Source organism: Spermophilus citellus (genome assembly GCF_964194105.1).
Source record: "Spermophilus citellus genome assembly, chromosome: 2".
Classification (NCBI taxonomy): domain Eukaryota; kingdom Metazoa; phylum Chordata; class Mammalia; order Rodentia; family Sciuridae; genus Spermophilus; species Spermophilus citellus.
The window spans coordinates 182208923-182226307 of NC_138183.1; the positions used below are offsets into that span (position 1 = coordinate 182208923).

Below are 17385 nucleotides of genomic sequence, written 5' to 3' on the forward strand. Positions count from 1 at the left end.
CAAAGGGGACTTAAGAGTGGTGAGAGAAATGGAGAGAATTTTCACAGGTTCTTCTTTGGGGTGGATGAAAAGACAGTAAAACCATTAAGATAGCTTTCTCTATACACAATGGAATATTACTCAGCAATAAAAAAGAATAAAATCATGGCATTTGCAGGTAAATGGATAGAGTTAGAGAAGATAATGCTAAGTGAAGTTAGCCAATACCCTAAATCCAAATGCCGAATGTTTTCTTTGATATAAGGAGGCTGATTTATAGTGGAGTAGGGAGCTAGAGCATGGGAGAAATAGATGAACTCTAGATAGGGCAGAGGGGTTGGAGAGAAAGGGAGGGGACATGGGGTTATTAATGATGGTGGAATGTGTTGATCATTATTATCCAAAGTACAGATATGAAGACACAAATTGGTATGAATATACTGTGTACACAACCAGAGATATGAAAAATTGTGTTCTGTGTAACAATAATTGTAATGCATTCTGCTGTCATATATAAATAAAAAAAAGAGAAACAAACAAACAAACAAAAAAGATATCTTTTTCTATAGTTTTCTAAATCCAGAGGAGATTCAAAAATTTCAAGGAGCAATGGAAACAGTCTGTGAAAGCTCAAAATATAAAACAAGTCTCTTCCTCAATACAAAATAATATCTATGTATACCCAGTACTTTTGGCATACAAACCTAAAATTAAACAAAAGTGGAATTTTTTTAAAAAATGGAATACATAGAGTTGATAATGATTTTCATTGATGGTCCATTTGACAGTGATCATAAAGCATGTTAAAAGTCACATTCCAGGAAGTGTCAAGCAGATGCAGAGTTTATAAGGCAGCATACTCTTTCATCCCTGCATATATGGAAGATTTCCTCTCCTGGTACAGGAGGCAGAGCTCTGGAAAGAACCAAACAAGCCAAAAGCACCCCCACTACATGCTTTTCACTTTTATCCAAGACTCTCACAGTCTTTATGTTCAGTGGGCAAAGAACAAGACAGAGGAGCTGCCCTGATTTGAGATTACATGGGTAGCCAACCATGCAGCTGGGAGTGGCTGAGCCCAGAAATGTTGGGCTCTCACTAGACCACACTTCTTTCCCACCCCACTCCCAAACACTAAAGCTGGCACAGGGAGAGTTTTTGAAAATTAGAATGAAGCTTTCCTAGATTGTGGTTGTGTGTTCTGTTACCATATTTTTAAAATCAGAAATCCAATTCCATGATAAATACAGTTGTACCCAGAGCAACCAAGGGACAAGATATCTTAAAGACAGTTTTAAAAAAATTATCAAGAGTGACTATAAGTCATGGTCAAAATATATCACTTAAAATACTGATTCCAGTTGGGGATAAAGCTCATTTGGTAGAGTGCTTGCCTCACATGTACAAGGCCCTGGGTTCAATACTTTGTATACAACCAGAGATATGAAAAATTGTGCTCTATATGTGTAACATGAACTGTAATTCATTCTGCTGTCATATACAACAAATTAGAATAAAGAGAAAAGATAAACAATAAAAAATACTGATTCGATCAGTGGATTACACAAAGGGAATGAAGGAAAGGGAAGGGGGATGGGGAATAGAAAAGATAGTAGAATGAATCAGACATAATTTTCCTATGTTCATATGAATACACAACCAGTGAAATTCCACATCAAGTACAAACACAAGAATGGGATCCTAATTAGAATAAGTTATACTCCATGTATGCATAATATGTCAAAATACACTTTACTGTCATATATATCTAAAAAGAACAAATAAAAAATACACATAAGGATGAAAAAACAGGAAAAAATACTGGTTCCACAAATATTTATTCAGCACCTGCTAGATGTCAGGCACTATTCTAGGCACTGGTAGTAGAATAGCACCATGAAGAAAGCAAGCAACATGTTATATACTGGGAATAGACACCCCTCTAGGTAGTGTGTTAGGATTTTAGATTAGGTACATTAAGTTAAAGGGATGACTCAGAGTTCCAATTGGGCAAGTAATTTTATTGCAAATCTTTAACTTCTACTTGAAGTCTGGATTTAGAAAACTATAGAAAAAGCTCTGCTTTTGTTGTTTGTTTCTCTTTTTAATAAAAAAAAAAGAACCAATTGGAACCCTGCCTGACTTATTAGTGATGTGATCCTAACTCCCAGTGGGAAGTCATCTCTCCCTTCTCTGAACTCCCCTACACTTCTTTTGATCCTTTAAAAAGCATTAGATCATTCTGTTATGTGTTAGAATTTTTCTATGCATGTCTTATCAGCCTTTATAGATTCCTTCAAAGCGGGCTGATTTTACTTATCTTTACAGAGCACTCTCCTGACATTGCTCTCATTCTCCTCCTTTCTTCCCGGTTCACCGCACACCTGGAGCTCCTTCCATACAGAACTCTTGCCTTGTTTAGTGCAATGGCCCACACCTGTTACCCCAGTGACTCAGAAGGCTGAGGCAGGAGGATTGCAAGTTTGAGGCCAGTCTGGGCAACTCAGCATGAAGCTGTTTCAAAATAAAAAATAAAAAGGGCTGAGGATGTAGCTCAGTGGTAAGCATCCCTGGGTTCAATCACCAGTATTCATTCATATATATAGTCTTTGCTAGTCTCATTATGGGCCAGTTACACACACAGTTTCTGAGCCTTTATGCACACAGTTTCTTCTGATAGATGCCCTTCCCCTTTATGTCAGAATAACCATGACTCTTCTTGGAAGAATCAGCTCAGAAATCACCTTCTTAATTAAGTTATTGCCCATAACTTTTCTGAGCAATGAGTGGGCAATGTCCTGTTGCCCTTGCAAGGCTCTAAGCATATCTCTGTTAGCTCACTTATCATCCTAATATTTTTCCATTTTTTATAGATCTATAAAATCTAGAGCTGAGTCCTCATCATATCCTTGAGTCTCACGCCTTTGCCTGGAAGAAAACGTCATAGAAAGTATGTTGAGTCACTGACCTGCCTTCTCCGTTGCCACAGAGACAGAAACATCACCTTAAGGCTCTCCCGTCTCCAAAATAAACAAACAACAATAAAAACAAATAAATAAAACTCATTTATCCTTATAAATAAATAAAATTCATTTGTCCTAGAATTTCCCCCCAGTGCTTACTTCTTGGTAGTATGACATTGTCCAAATCATCTCACTTTTATGAGTCTGGCTTTATTCATTTATGAAGTGCAACTTATAATCAGTTCTGAATGGTACATTAAATGTTTTCCTCAGTGATCATTTCAGTCTAATGGTATTGGCTTCCTAGAGAGCTCTATTGAACATTGGGAAACTTAGGATACGGAAGACACTCAACTGGAGAGAATATAGTGACAATTTAGCCATTTCTGTCCTCTTAGCCTAGAAGTGGGAAGTGGGTCCATCTGCCTCATGTTTGCTGACACTGAACTAGATAGGTCTTTGGGTTCCTTTCAGCCTGAAAATTCCATGTCACCATACATAAAAGATTATATGTAAAGTAAGTGCAATTTCATTCTGGGGTCATGTGTCAAATGTCTGCTGCATGCTCTGTATTGAATAGTGCAGGATAAAAGAGGAATAAATAATGCATGATCCTTGCTGGTAAGGGACTTGAGGATGATTAGTAGAGGTAGGTGATAAATATTATCTATTTGGCAGATAATGGAAACTGCGGCCCCACCAATGAGTGGAGGAGCTGGATCTAAGTACTTTACCCTTTCCCACTATACCTTACTACCTTTCATTTAAAAAGGGAAGGGAAAGGAGATACTGAACTGAAAGCTTGGTGTTTCCCACACATGGTGCATCATAACAGAGGCTCAGGACAATCAGTGGGCAATGTTAGAAACCCAAGGGATAGGGGTTAAAAGGAACAGGAAAGTCCAGAAGACAAAGTTTTACCTTATTGTATGAGAGCTGGTCTTAACTTCAGCAGGAAAACATAGGGCCATGGTTGCAGGAAGCATATTTCCTTATGTCACCCATGTCTCAGTTCTAAGATTCTGTTTACTTTTTTAACAATGATGGAATTTGGGAGCAGCAATAATATTTCTGGGAAGAAACAGTGCAGGATAATGGTTTAATTTTTTTCTTTTGAGTGCTGAAATCAAACCCAGAGTCTGGCACATGCTAGGCAAGCACTCTATCACTGGACAAGCACCCTACAACCTCAGCCCAGGATAATAAAGCCAAATCATACTGCTATCACACTAGGCCCCCGAGCTTGCATCATGAAGTTGTTCACAGAATATCATCTAAGAGCATGACTCTGTGAACTTGCTTAGACAAGGACTTTTATTTCCATTTGATTTGAAAATGTCATGATTTGCCAAATAGTAAGTTTTTCTAAGTATTAATATTTCTCAAGTAAGGACAGATGACTGTTTTCTGGGGCTACCATGTAGATGCAAAGAGATAAAAGAGTATTTCTGGACTGCACATGCTCAGATTCTTAATAGTGACCGGGCCCTGAAAAAACTGATCATGTTATCAGATTCACACAAGACAGGCAGACATGAAGAAAAGAAATTATCAGCCGGACATGGCAGCACAGGCCTGTAATCTTAGCTATTTGGGAGACTGAAGCAAGAGGACAGAATTTTAAGGCCAGTGTGGACAATTTAGCAATAACTTGCTCCCCAAAAACTGGGAGGAAGGAAGGAAGGAAGGAAGGAAGGAAGGAAGGAAGGAAGGGAGGGAGGGAGGGAGGGAGGGAGGGAGGAAGAATACAGAAAGAAAGGTAAGGAAATTTGTAATTTAGAATGAATTTATGTACAACATGATACACACACACCACACACATGAACATCAAATGTTCCAGTAGGGTTAATTAGTAAGGTCATCCCCTTCATGATACTGAAAGACATGGAGAACCAACTTATATTTGAAATCTTGTCTCAAAGTAAAATAAAAAAGGGCTGAGATGTATGTAGTTAAGTGGTAGAGGGCTTGTATAGCATATATGAGGTTCTGGGTTTGATCTTAAGTACTAAAAAAGAAAAAAAAGGAAGCAATAAAAAGAATGAAACAAGGAACCGTTTGAAGAATTTTACCAAATTCTCCAATTTAAAAAGAGTTAGCTGGGGAGATGGTTATGAATAAAACCAATTTTCACACAATATGGTTAGTGCTCCAATAGAGGTGTTTGCAAAGATTTTCTGTAAAGGGCTGGACAGCAAGTATTTTTAGGCTCTGAGGGCCATATAGTCTGATGCAACTACTCAACTCCATTGTTTTTGTGTGAAAGTATAAACAAGATGTAAATGGTGCACATAACTGCATTCAATACAACTTTATTTATTGCTTTGGAAATTTTAACTTAATATCATTCCCACTCTGAAATATTATTCCTCTTTTTTTCTTATTCCTCTTTTTATTCTTTTCAACCATTTAAAAATATAAAAACTAATTTTAACTCTCATGCACCTAAAAAAACAGGTAGTAGGTCAGATTTGGCCCATAGGCAGTGATTTGCTGACCCTGGTCTAAGGATAAACAAAAGTTCCAGATAATTTTTTTGCCATCCATGAAGGCATGATCTATTTATTGATCAGATTCTCTTGCCAAGAATAAAAAGGGTAAATAAAAGAATAAAAGAAAAAGAGTACATGCTTTTCAGTGTCACTTTGAAAAAGTAGGACCACAGAGGACAGTACTGTTCACAAAGAATAAAAAAGAAAAAGAAAAGGTCTGAAAAAAGGTCATCCCCACTTTGCCTCCATTTTCAGTCAAACCCCAAATGCTTCTGTAATTTTAAGTCAACTTTAATTTATTCACTTTTCCTATTTAGACACTCTCAATTTTGTGAAATTTAAAACATAGGTTTCTCTGTAGAATAGCTGGTTCTTTCCCGAGTTTCCACATACCCATGCTTAGAGGGAGTCAATGGCTATATGGGACTCAGTCCCTCTAGGGTTCAGGTGGTTTTATGACAACATTAGGGTGCCTTGTGTGTGGTCTTGGGAGGGACTGACAACCTTCTCCTAATAGACATGAGTGCCTAGGCAGCATTTCATTACTCTTTGTTTGCCTTGTTCTTCAAAATTGCGTTTGGCATTTCAGTTATAAGGCTTTGCCATGGGAAGAAAAGTACATATGCTTTCCCCTTATAGCAAAATTCTCTGGGCCTCAGTCTCCTCACTTGTAAAGGGACATATCACCTACATCATGGGTTTAAGTAAGATTACATATGGACTAGCACTCTGTAAGCCACAATACATACAGAAATGATCCTATAACTTCCATTGCTCACTTCTATCTCTATCATCCCACAAGAAGCAAGACCATTTTATCTCTCTGACATTCATTTTCCTTACCTCAAAGGCCAGTAGGTGAATTTAATGACCTCTAAGTTCCCTTCTGGTTCTAGCACTCTGACCATGAGCCATGTTAGGAAAGGGATTTTTCACTAAATGGGGAGCAGTTTTGTATTATGGTTGAAAGTGAAGGGCAGGAATAAAGATGTCAGGAGTGGTACAGCAATGAGAGAGAGAGAGAGAGAGAGAGAGAGAGAGAGAGAGAGAGAGAGGTGGGGGGAGGGACAAACCTGGAAGGGAACTTAGGCTCCGGACAGGGAGAAATACCAAATGCCTTCCTCATTAGGCATCTTGTCTGCTTCTTTAAGAACCAAGAAGGCTGTATTCCTTGGCACAGCCCACATTTGCTTTATTTGTTAGAAAGCCAAGTTTGAGAATCTCATTAACTTTCTATTTTTATCAGAATCAATCAATGCTTAAAAATGTTTGGGCCAGTATCTACTAGCAATTTTTAACAAGGATCCCAGTGCTCAGATGTTTCAATGCGGAACACACATTGCTATGTGGTGCCTTTTTACCTCTGCTGAGAGTGTTGGCCACAGAAGAACAGGTTGAGCATGTCCCATAACACCAGGGTCCTATGTAGATTTCCCCCTTTCATTTTCCGCTATCAAAAGGAGGGAATAATTGTTGGCCATTAGGCAAAATGCTGTCCTCCCTTCTGAGGAAAGTGATCTTTGCTTTTTTAAGAAGCTTTTGTGGGATGGGAATGGGAATAAGGATCTGTTGACAAACAGGGGCAGGTAAGGCAAGTGGAGAGGAGATTGTTTCTCTCCCTCCTCCATACTTTTGGATCGAGAGATTTAAGGAGGACCAATGGCTGTCCAAAGCCAGGACCTATCCATGGCTCTAAGGAGATTGGATCTTGGTAGGACTGTCTGGTGTACCCCACATTTCTGATGTCCAGGAGATGGGTTTAAGCTTCTAACAGTAGGCAAATTGGAAGTCCTGTGGTTTTTCTTGTAACCTAAATATTATAAGCCTATGGACATAAACCAATTTATAAAAGAAAGCACAATGGATCACAGATTCTCATAATTACAGGGGTCTAAGAAATACTTTTTGAGACAGCTGGATATTCAGTACATATTACCCAAAACTAGGAATGTACCAAGTAAATATCTTGTGTTATGCTTACTTATCTCTGAAACAACCAACTTACAGTCCATTTGATATACTCCAAGCTTTCCCATCCCCAGGCATTTATTCCAATTGTTCCCTCTGCTTCAAAGACCTCTCCTCACCAAACATTCTTCCTGCTCTCAAGCACTGCTGGTCCAAATCCATCATTCAAGCCTATTTCAAGTAGTAGCTTCTTTTTTTTTTTTATTGGTTATTCAAAACATTACAAAGATTGCAGAATCACATCGGTTACACATCCACATTTTTACATAATGCCATATTAGTAACTGTTGTATTCTGCTTCTTTATAAAGACTTTTCTCATTTGTCTGCCTCTTGTAATTACTCTTTTACAAGTTTATGTTTTGACTCATCAAAGATAGTATACAATTTTTTTAATGATGCAAACTAATCTTTAGAATTACTAATGTCCAAAGTGGTGCCTGCCTGGTTCAAGTCCTTCCACAAAATAGGCATTCAAGAAAAAAAAAAAAGTCTGTTCACAATTTGTTTAACTCAAATTTCTTAGCACCAGATGAGTTCCCTTTCAATAATTCCACTATAAACAGAATGTTCATACTGTAAGATCAGGCAAGGCAGGTAGCAACCAAAGGAGGCAGATTTAAAAAGGCCGCCCAACGAGGCTTTACTGAGATCACTCCAGGGCGGAACTCCATCAGAACAACAGAGTGGACAGGAGAAGAGTCTGAGGAGAAACCGCGTGGAAGCTTGACTGGACTGGACTTTTATGGGGTTTACAGCAGGAAGGGAAGGGCTTGGGACAGGAAAAGGTGTTTTTAGAGTCCCTTGTCCAGTTGGAGTTGGTCAGGGGAGTTGGCTGAACTCCAGGATTGGCCAGGGTGTCCTGCTGATTGACAGGTGTTAGTCAGGAAATCCCATTGATTGACAGGCGTTTCTGTTGGAGCCTGATTGATGTTTCTTTTCCGCGTGGGCTGCTTTGTACTAAGTCGCCACCACCGACCTGACACATACAGTTTAGAAGTCTGAACCACAAAGAAATTGTTAACAAGGATTTTAAATCAAAACCAACAATAAACTTCTAGATTTCCTGAGTGTTACACATTCTAACTAAATTTTGCACCTCCTGCATGTTTTTCCAAGCAGATGAATAATTTGAATTCAAGTTTAGAATAATAAGCCTGAGGTACAGCAAGGTCTTCAATCATCAAGAAAGATTCAATTATATTCAGAGTGCATGCTTTCTAAAGGGGGAACTTGGAAAGGTTTTCAACTAGAAGGAGTGAACTAAGATGTTTTCCTGAATAAAGAGTACCAGTATAGAAAATGAAGGCACCACACACCTCACTACATCCTGGTTCATGAATGCTTTTCTGTAATTTTTTTTTATCTCCCAAAATAATTAAAAGGAGGGGAAATGGAAGGTTTTTATCTACTTATGTCCATGATGCTTTATAAATGCAATCTCATTTTATCTGAACAGAATCCTATTATGTATTATATTCACCTGTCTTACAGATGATAAAACTGAGGCCAAGAGTTCATTAACTGCTTCAAGATCATAGAATTGAAAGTAGACCTAGATCCAAACCCAGTACTTTTTGGTTTCAAAGCTTATACATTTTTCAGTGTGCCATGCTGCTTCTTGGTGTTTTCATAGCAATCCAAATAGTTGAGAAAGTCTGGCTGGGATTAAAAAAAAAATTTAAAATGCACATGCAGTGTGGTGTAATGAAATAAAACATGGTGCCAGGTGATACAAGATGAGGTTCCTACTCTGCCATGATATGCCTAGTTATATGACCACAGCTGAATCACACAAATAAGAAGCTTCTTAAAGATCACCTATCCCTACTCAATCTCTTTCCCTCACAGAAGAATTTGGGACCCAAATTAAGCTACCTGCCTATAGTCACATAGGAGCAGAATTCAGGTTTAACAAACCCATCTAGGGCTTCTCTCTTTCCTGGGCCTCGGCCTCCTCATTTATAAAGTAGATCTATAAGACAATTGTTATTCATTTAGACTGTGGTATGAAAATATAGAGAATTTATTATTTCTTAGTGCATAACTATAAACTATGAAAGGTCTCAGGGATACTTTGAGAGAAAGACCACACAGCCTCTGAGTGTGTGTGTGTGTGTGTGTGTGTGTGTGTGTGTGTGTAGGGATGGGGGTGGGAGGATTCTATAGAGAAACCTATCCCTAGGGCTGCCTCAGATCCCAATAACTTCCTAACACCAGATTATCTCCCTGTCAATAATTCCTTCATATATATATTTTACTTGTGGGCCTCTGAGTTTTTGCTCCTTATAACCAAAACAAAAGCCAATAAACAAAATAAGTAGAAAAATGATGAAAATATTTTCGTCTAAATTAACTTTCTAAAGTAGAAAAATGAAGTTCTGTCATAGTATATAATAGAAACACACATACACTAGTATCCTGAACAAAGTTACATATTTATCCCCTGCCACCGCCCCCCACCACCACCACACCCACACACAAAAGAACATTTACTCCCTAGGGCTCTCTCCAGACTTCAATTTTACTCTTCCACCAAAATAACTATTATGAATGTGAAAAAGGCAAAATCCTGCCAAGATTTGAGGTTGTGCTCAGTGAGGCCATGGTGGGGCAGCCCTCCTTTCCCTTTCACTGCATTTGGTGTTTATTATGCTTCCTGTAGGTATATTTCTTGGCCTGAATCATCAGGGCAGCATTTTTGTTAGCCACAGATGGGCTTCTGGAAAAATCCCTATCTAGAGAAAAGACTTGTCTATGTCATCTTAGAAGTTAACATATTTTGCCACAATGAAGTATAGCTAAAAGGGTATGAGAAGTATTTCCAAAAATTCTTTCCTTGAAAACACAGTCTGAGAGATGCTATGTGACAGAAGGTTTCAAGATCAAATATGTTTGGGAGATGTTGCCTTCTGTATCTGCTTCTCAGAGTTCTAATGCACACAAGCATGCTAAAAGTCTCCTTTGCTGGCTCCTCATCTGCACCAGATTTCAAAATTTGAAGTGCCTCAGTGCTTGACTTTGGGCCTTAGCTCCTTTCTCCTCTCTCCCAAGGTGATCTCCACTTCCATGACTTGAAATGCCATCTGTATGTTAATGCCTTTCCCACCTTATATCTCAACCTTTCTCCTAAGCTCCAGATTTTCTCTGTCTCTGTCTTTCCTTCACCCCCAAATATGCCATGATAACATCTTATTCTTTACTGTAGTCTCTAAGATCAAACCTCTTCATGGATATTTCCCCTCAGTTACTCAGCTTTGGTCACTGAGGTTCCTTTCTGTCTCCAAAATGCCATGCTGTTTCCTGCTAGGTCTTTTATTATTCCTTCTGTTTGCTGAATTTCCCACTTCCAGTTACTCCTTTTATCACTTATAAAGGTATTCACAGTCCATACTCACTATTTGAAATGATCTTGCTTGTTTGCTCAGGGTTTTTTGTTGTTGTTTGTTTGTTTGTGAATCTCACCTAGAAAAGGAATTTACTGAGGTCAGGAAAAGGATCTTATCTATTCTGTTCACTCTTTGCAGTGATTTTCTTAGTTCCTAGAGTAGTGCCTGACACATAATAGGTGCCCAATAAACATTTGTTGAATTCATGAAAAGCCTTTAGAAATTATGCAGTGTAGAAAACTATAAAATTTAGTTTAACTCAACATTCCTCAAATTTATTTGATCATAGACTCCTACATGCCACTGTAAACAATCTTTGTTATCCTGGGAATCATTTCCCAGTATACACTGTGATTCATGCTGAATTAACATTAGTTTGGTTTTTTTTGTTGTTTGTTTGTTTGTTTTGTGTGGTGTGTGTGTGTGTGTGTGTGTGTGTGTGTGTGTGTGTGTTGCTGAGGATCAAACTCAGGGCCATGAGCATGCCAGGCAAGCACTCTACCACTAAGTCACATGCACAACCCAACATTAGTATTTTAAAGGGCTGATGTTTGAAATCCAGTGTTTTTAAACATCAAAACTTGAAAATCTCTTGTAAGCCAACATTTGGACTGTTCTTTTTAAGTCCACAATATTTTATTAGGAAGAGTGTTCATTTCAAAAGTAAGTTCTTAGATGTTTTCTGCTTTAAAGTCTGGGTTCAAAAATTGAGATAGTCACTCAAAATCATAGGGCTCTCTGAGTGTTGATACATGAAGTGTTGGTGGGAGAGAAGGAGGAGTCCAGACAGGATATAACAAAATTAGGGGATGTGGCTGACTAAGGGTAAATGAGCTTAGTGCCCAGTAAAGCTTTCCTGCTTCAAATGGAATTTTTAGAAACAGAAACCTGCAGTTGGAAAGTTGGCTATTTTTATACTATGTGTGTTTTCCATAACTATTCTATTTTCCCTCATATTTGGTAAAGCTGTTCTTGAAAATGCCAGCCTGTCTCAGTCATGCCAAGTTTGCCAACAGAAAACATTTTTGTCACTAAAAATTTTAAAGGAGAACAACACAGCCTTGGAGCAGAGGTAACTAGTGATGTAGTGACATAGAGAATCTGGGAAAGTGCCCAAGATAGAAATGAAAGACAAGTCAGAGTCAGAGGGAATGGGGTGCCTCTTCTAACTTGGAGACACTCAAGACTGATTTAGTTCAGCTCTGATCTGTTAAAATTTGGGAGGATTTCACATTGAGTCTTAATTAGTCAAAGCTAATTCTTTATAAAGACACACACATTATTAAGCTATAAAAAACAAGTTGGTAAAGAAATTGTCTAGTTGCATGAAAAGCCCTAAATGAAATTAGATAAAGAGAATTTGAGAAAGTCCTAAATGATTTGAAATGTATGAGAAGTTTTATGCATGTGCAATATGCTCTGAGTTTGAATCTTAGTGTTTCTCAATTCATAATTGCACTAAGTTTGGCATCTGCTATTGACCTTTGGCCGAGTTTCTTGTCTTATTCTCAGAGAGATTATTGGGGAGGGTATTTTAGTCATAAAGTTAACTGAAACTCAGATTGCATAGCCCAGATATAGGGGCTTCAGATTAGGGGGGTGGAACACAGTGTTTGGTACAGGGCTGGCTCTGAGGCTGCTAGCTTCTAATCCTGAAAGATTGTTAAGACATTTGTGGTTGTTCTTCATTAGGTGGGAAACCTGGTCTTAGAGAGTTAGGGTTCTCCAGAGTGAGAGAGGGGTAGGGAAGGTGAGAGATAGTGAGAGATTTTTAAAGAATTGGCTCATGTGATTATTAAGACTGGCAAGTCCAAAATCTGAAGAGCTGATATACCAGTTTGAGTCCTGAAGCTGGAAGCAGCTATAAAACCAGAAAGAACTGATGTTTCAATTTGAAAATTGTCAGGCACAATAATTCTGGGACAGTCAGCCTTTGTTTCATTCAGGCCTGTAGTTGATTGGATAAAGCTTAACCATATAATAGAAGATTATTTGCTGTACTCTATTGATTTAAATGTTAATCTCATCAAAAACACCTTCATAGACATACCCATAATAATGTTTGACCAAATATCTGGGCACCCCATGACCCAATCAAGTTGACACATAAAATTAACCATCACAGATAGAAAGTGATGTGAACTACTAGATTTCTATCCAGAGAAATGAACTGGCCCCAAAAACATGGTAACAGGTTGGATATAAGGAAGAGGAGGGTCAGGCCCTATACTAGACATGGCCACTGGATTACATGATAATGATACTTAAAATTTCATTAAGTTCTTTTCTATATTGTGTTTCCCATTGTTATCTTTAAACCTTAGTGTTATGAGTTAGATTGTATCTTCCTAAAAAAATACATGTTAAGAGTCTTAAACTAATCCTTCAGAATGTGACCTTATTTAGAGATCGGGTCTTCACAAAATTAAGTTAAAATGAGGTCATTAGGATAGGCTCTATTCTTATGAAAGGGACAACTTAGACACAGAAACATGAATAGAAGAAAGATGGCATTAAGCGACACAGAAGAATACAGACATCTATATGTTAAAGAGAACGGTCTAGAACAGATCCTTCTCTCAGTCTCAGAAGAAAACAACCCTGCTGACACCTTGATTTTGGACTTATAGCCTCCAGCACTGTGAGATGATATATTTTTGTTGTTTATGTCATTCATAATGGTAATTTGTTGTAACAGGCCTAGGAAATTAATACACTTAGTAAAGTTTATTATATCTGATAGCCTATGTTGACCATACTTGAAAGAATGAAGAAAGGATATAATGTGCATCCAGGGAATGAAACCTAGGGAAGAGGGAATAGTAGCACAGAGCAGAGATCATGAAATGGCAGAAGCAATTGGGGAAGAAGTCTAGGATGCTGAGTAGTGATCTAAAGAGTCTCAATCGAAGTACTGAGGGTGATACCACTTTGTATACCAAAAACTGTTTTAACTAAGTGTAGTTGTCATTATGGCTGTTGATAATATCATACCAAAAAAATAAAATTAAATTAAAAATGTGTTGGTTACTGACTAGAAAAACCACTGATACAGCTAGTTCATAGTGATCATTCCTGTGTTTGATCAGCTGAGAAGCATTAATGGGGTTTATATTAACTTTAAAATGTTAAAAATTAAAAGACTTATACTAACATTGACAATGTTGAAAAGTAAAGGGTATATATTAACTTTGAATATGTTAAAGATTAAAGAGACAATCTTTGATTTCATCTGCATCAATAATTGAGGCACAAACATCTAGATAGGGGTGTGTGTGGAAGCAGCAGCAACAATAGCATCTCGCCTGGCATTTATATCTCTCTGTTTGAATGCTACCATACAGGCATGTCAGCTCACTGTTTCCTGAACCCCTTCCATTGATACGTTGCTATAGATATAGATAAAGAGTACCAAATGGTCATAAGAATGAAAAGAGGAAGGATAAACAGAAGAAAAGGAGGAAAGGGGGGAGGTGGGATCTTATCTTACCCCAGATCCAAGTTCCAATCCATTTGAAATAATCATAATATTTGGCTCTAGATAATGCTATTTCTAAAATAGATAAATATTTATAATATTTGCCAAACATTGTGGTTAAACTATTAGGATGGGGTAAAGATATTATTTAAATAGTAATCTACAAAAATTAATGCTTCTTTAGTGTCCTTATTCATAGTTTACTTCTAAAATCTTTGAATTAACATCCTATTTCAGAAAATGTAATGAAGACTCCTTGGAGGTACAGAAACTAGGTAGAAGGAAAAGAAATATGATGACAGTATGTTTATATCTTTAATAATGAGTAATACTAATAAAATAATAGTAACTATTCCTTTATTCTGAGGAGTTCCATTTTAAAGGCTTACTTTTATGCATTTTCCTTGCTTAGTGACTTATTAATTACCATTTTCTAGGGCTATGTGCATGACTTGAATTCTATTAAATACCAAATGATTTCCCACATATTCTAAGTTTGGAATCTCTTAATACATAGAAATTACTCTTCTCTAAAATAATAATATTGTAACAATGTCAGGAATCCAAAATGAATGCCATTGTCCTTCTTCTTTATTGATGCCTCTATTCCCAGATACAGGTAAAAAAGAAAATGATAATGCATAACTGGCTATAGCTTTTCTGGGGCAAAGGATAAGGGGTTAGATTGAGTATCCTCCTAAGTTAGGGATATGTTAATATGTATACAAGAAAAGTATTTGGTGTTATTTCCAAGGAAATGTTTGATAGGCTTTTTCCTGGCTTGAAATGGTCTATGTATGGTAATATTGTCTTTATGTCTCCAAATGTTCTGTAAAACAGACTGATATCCACTGTGCTTTGTGAAATAATTTTTGTAAAGAAGGTCCTAAAGGAAATGAACAGCTGGAACAAAGATTTTGGGAATATTTCAACCAACTCTGATGTAATGCCTCTTGCAGGAAAACCTCAGGACTTCAGGGGGCACTTGTTTGTAGTTCCACTACATGACAGTCTTGGGCAAGTGGACACAAGTGGACATAATTATGCAATCTGTTCTATATCATTAGTGAGAGTAAATGCCTCTGCCAGGTTTCTTTTCTTTTTTTAAGTTGTAGATGGACACAATACCTCTATTTTATTTTTTTATGTGGTGCCAAGGATCGAACCCAGTGCCTCATGCATGCTAGGAAAGCACTCTACCACTGAACCACAACCCCAGCCCTCTCTGCCAGGTTTCTGCCAACACTGTTTCTAGCCAGACATCCATTAGTAAACATTGCAGTCTTAAAATACTAGTTGGCTTCTGTGACTGGGTTGTCTGCATAGTGGAAACCAGGTCCAGATTTTTAAAAGTATCATCATTGGCAAGCATAGAAATGCTGTTGTCTAAGGGAGATAGTTATTAATTTGGGATAGCTAAAGTGGAGTTTTAGTAAAGTTCTTTTCAATTTCTTACTTAGAAAAATTTAAATGTCCTTAATTGAAAATATAAGTTTTTATTGTTCTGCAATAATGCCAAGTAGGTAACTGGCTCCCTATAATTCTGCCTTACTCAGTATTGCTATTTTACTTTCTTCATAGAGACCAGAACGAATTAAAATACTATCTCTCAACCAGGCCCAGAGGCACACACCTGTAAACCCAGCTACTCAGGAGGCTTAGGCAGGAGGATAATAAGTTCAAAGCCATCTTAGCAATTTAGTGAGGCCCTAAGCAACTCGGTGAGATCCTGTCTCAAAAAATATAAAAAATAAAAAAGGGCTGGGGATGTGGCTCAATGGCTAAATGCCCCTGGATTCAATCCCCAGTACCAACAAAAGAAACAAAACAAATACTTTCTCTCTTCCACCTGAATATTTAATTTTTCCAAGTGGATATTCTAACAAATTGAAAAGATTCAATTGAAATGCTCATTGAAAATAATTATGGTTGGGGCTGGGGATGTGGCTCAAGCGGTAGCGCGCTCAACTGGCATGCGTGCGGCCCGGGTTCGATCCTCAGCACCACATACAGCACTACATACAAAGATGTTGTGTCCGCCGAGAACTAAAAAATAAATATTAAAAATTCTCTCTCTCTCTCTCTCGCTCTCTCTCTCCTCGCTCGCTCTCTCTCTCCTCGCTCTCTCTTTAAAAAAAAAAAAAAAAGAAAATAATTATGGTGTCTGACATATTCTTGAAAATGATAATCTCCTCCCCAATATTATGTATAACTAGAATATGCTAATCAAAACATTTTTAAAATGAAATCCTTTTAGTCACAAGACACTTAATTTTTTTGTATATATGTGCTACTGAGGATCAAACACATAGCCTCTAGTATGCTAGGCAAGTGCTCCACCAATGAGCTGTACCCCTGACCCCAAAATTTCACAATTTAAAAAACATGTCACCCTGTGTTCTCCCTTCTGATCCTTGACAGCCCCATGAAGTGGAAAGGGAATGCAATACAGAAAACTGAAACTCAGAGAGATTAAGAAGTTGGCCAAGGCACTAGGATCAGCATGTAGGTTTGTGATAATATTTTCTTAGTATTTGATGTTGAAGGAGGAGAAATTGCTAGTTAGGTGGGAGAGTTCCAAACACAAGCCCAAGGTTTCACCTGGCTCTGAGCTCTACAGGCTGGCCAGAACTCCTGAGTGATAACTTACCTACAACAGAAGGCACTTAACCTAAAAAGATAACTTTCTATATGCAGGTAGTAAGAAATCAGAGTCTTATCAGAATGCCAATACGATGTTTTTGAGACTTTTTCATATTTCATATATTTGACATGGTTACAAACCTCATTGCCCTCCCAAGTGAGGAATAACGAATAAATGAAGATGGTAAATTACAAAGATCAGTTTAGAAGCAATGACACTCTTGGTAGAAGAGTGTCATTATTATTTATACTTATAAATAATAAAGCATTGAACTTGCCATGTCTCCTTCCCTGCAAGAGCCAGGAGGAGAACGTTCTCAAATTCCTTTCTTTCACATTCATCTCAACAGTCTTGATGAGAATTGCCTAGACAGGAATAACCATCCCTATTTTACCTATGGAAAAAGCTGAGAATTCAGAGAGTTGACTGACCAACTCAAGATCACAGAGTGAGTTTTTAAGAGACACTAACAC

The 17385-nt window shown here is 37.7% G+C and overlaps 1 long non-coding RNA gene across 1 annotated transcript in view; it reads right to left on the reverse strand.

Annotated features, from left to right (window-relative positions):
- Positions 1–3878: 3878 nt before the first annotated feature.
- LOC308633907 overlaps positions 3879–17385 on the reverse strand; it is a 59293-nt gene continuing 45786 nt past the window's right edge. The window contains exon 3 of the long non-coding RNA XR_014018900.1: positions 3879–4013. This is a non-coding gene — a long non-coding RNA (uncharacterized lncRNA). The remainder of the gene's footprint in view (positions 4014–17385) is intronic.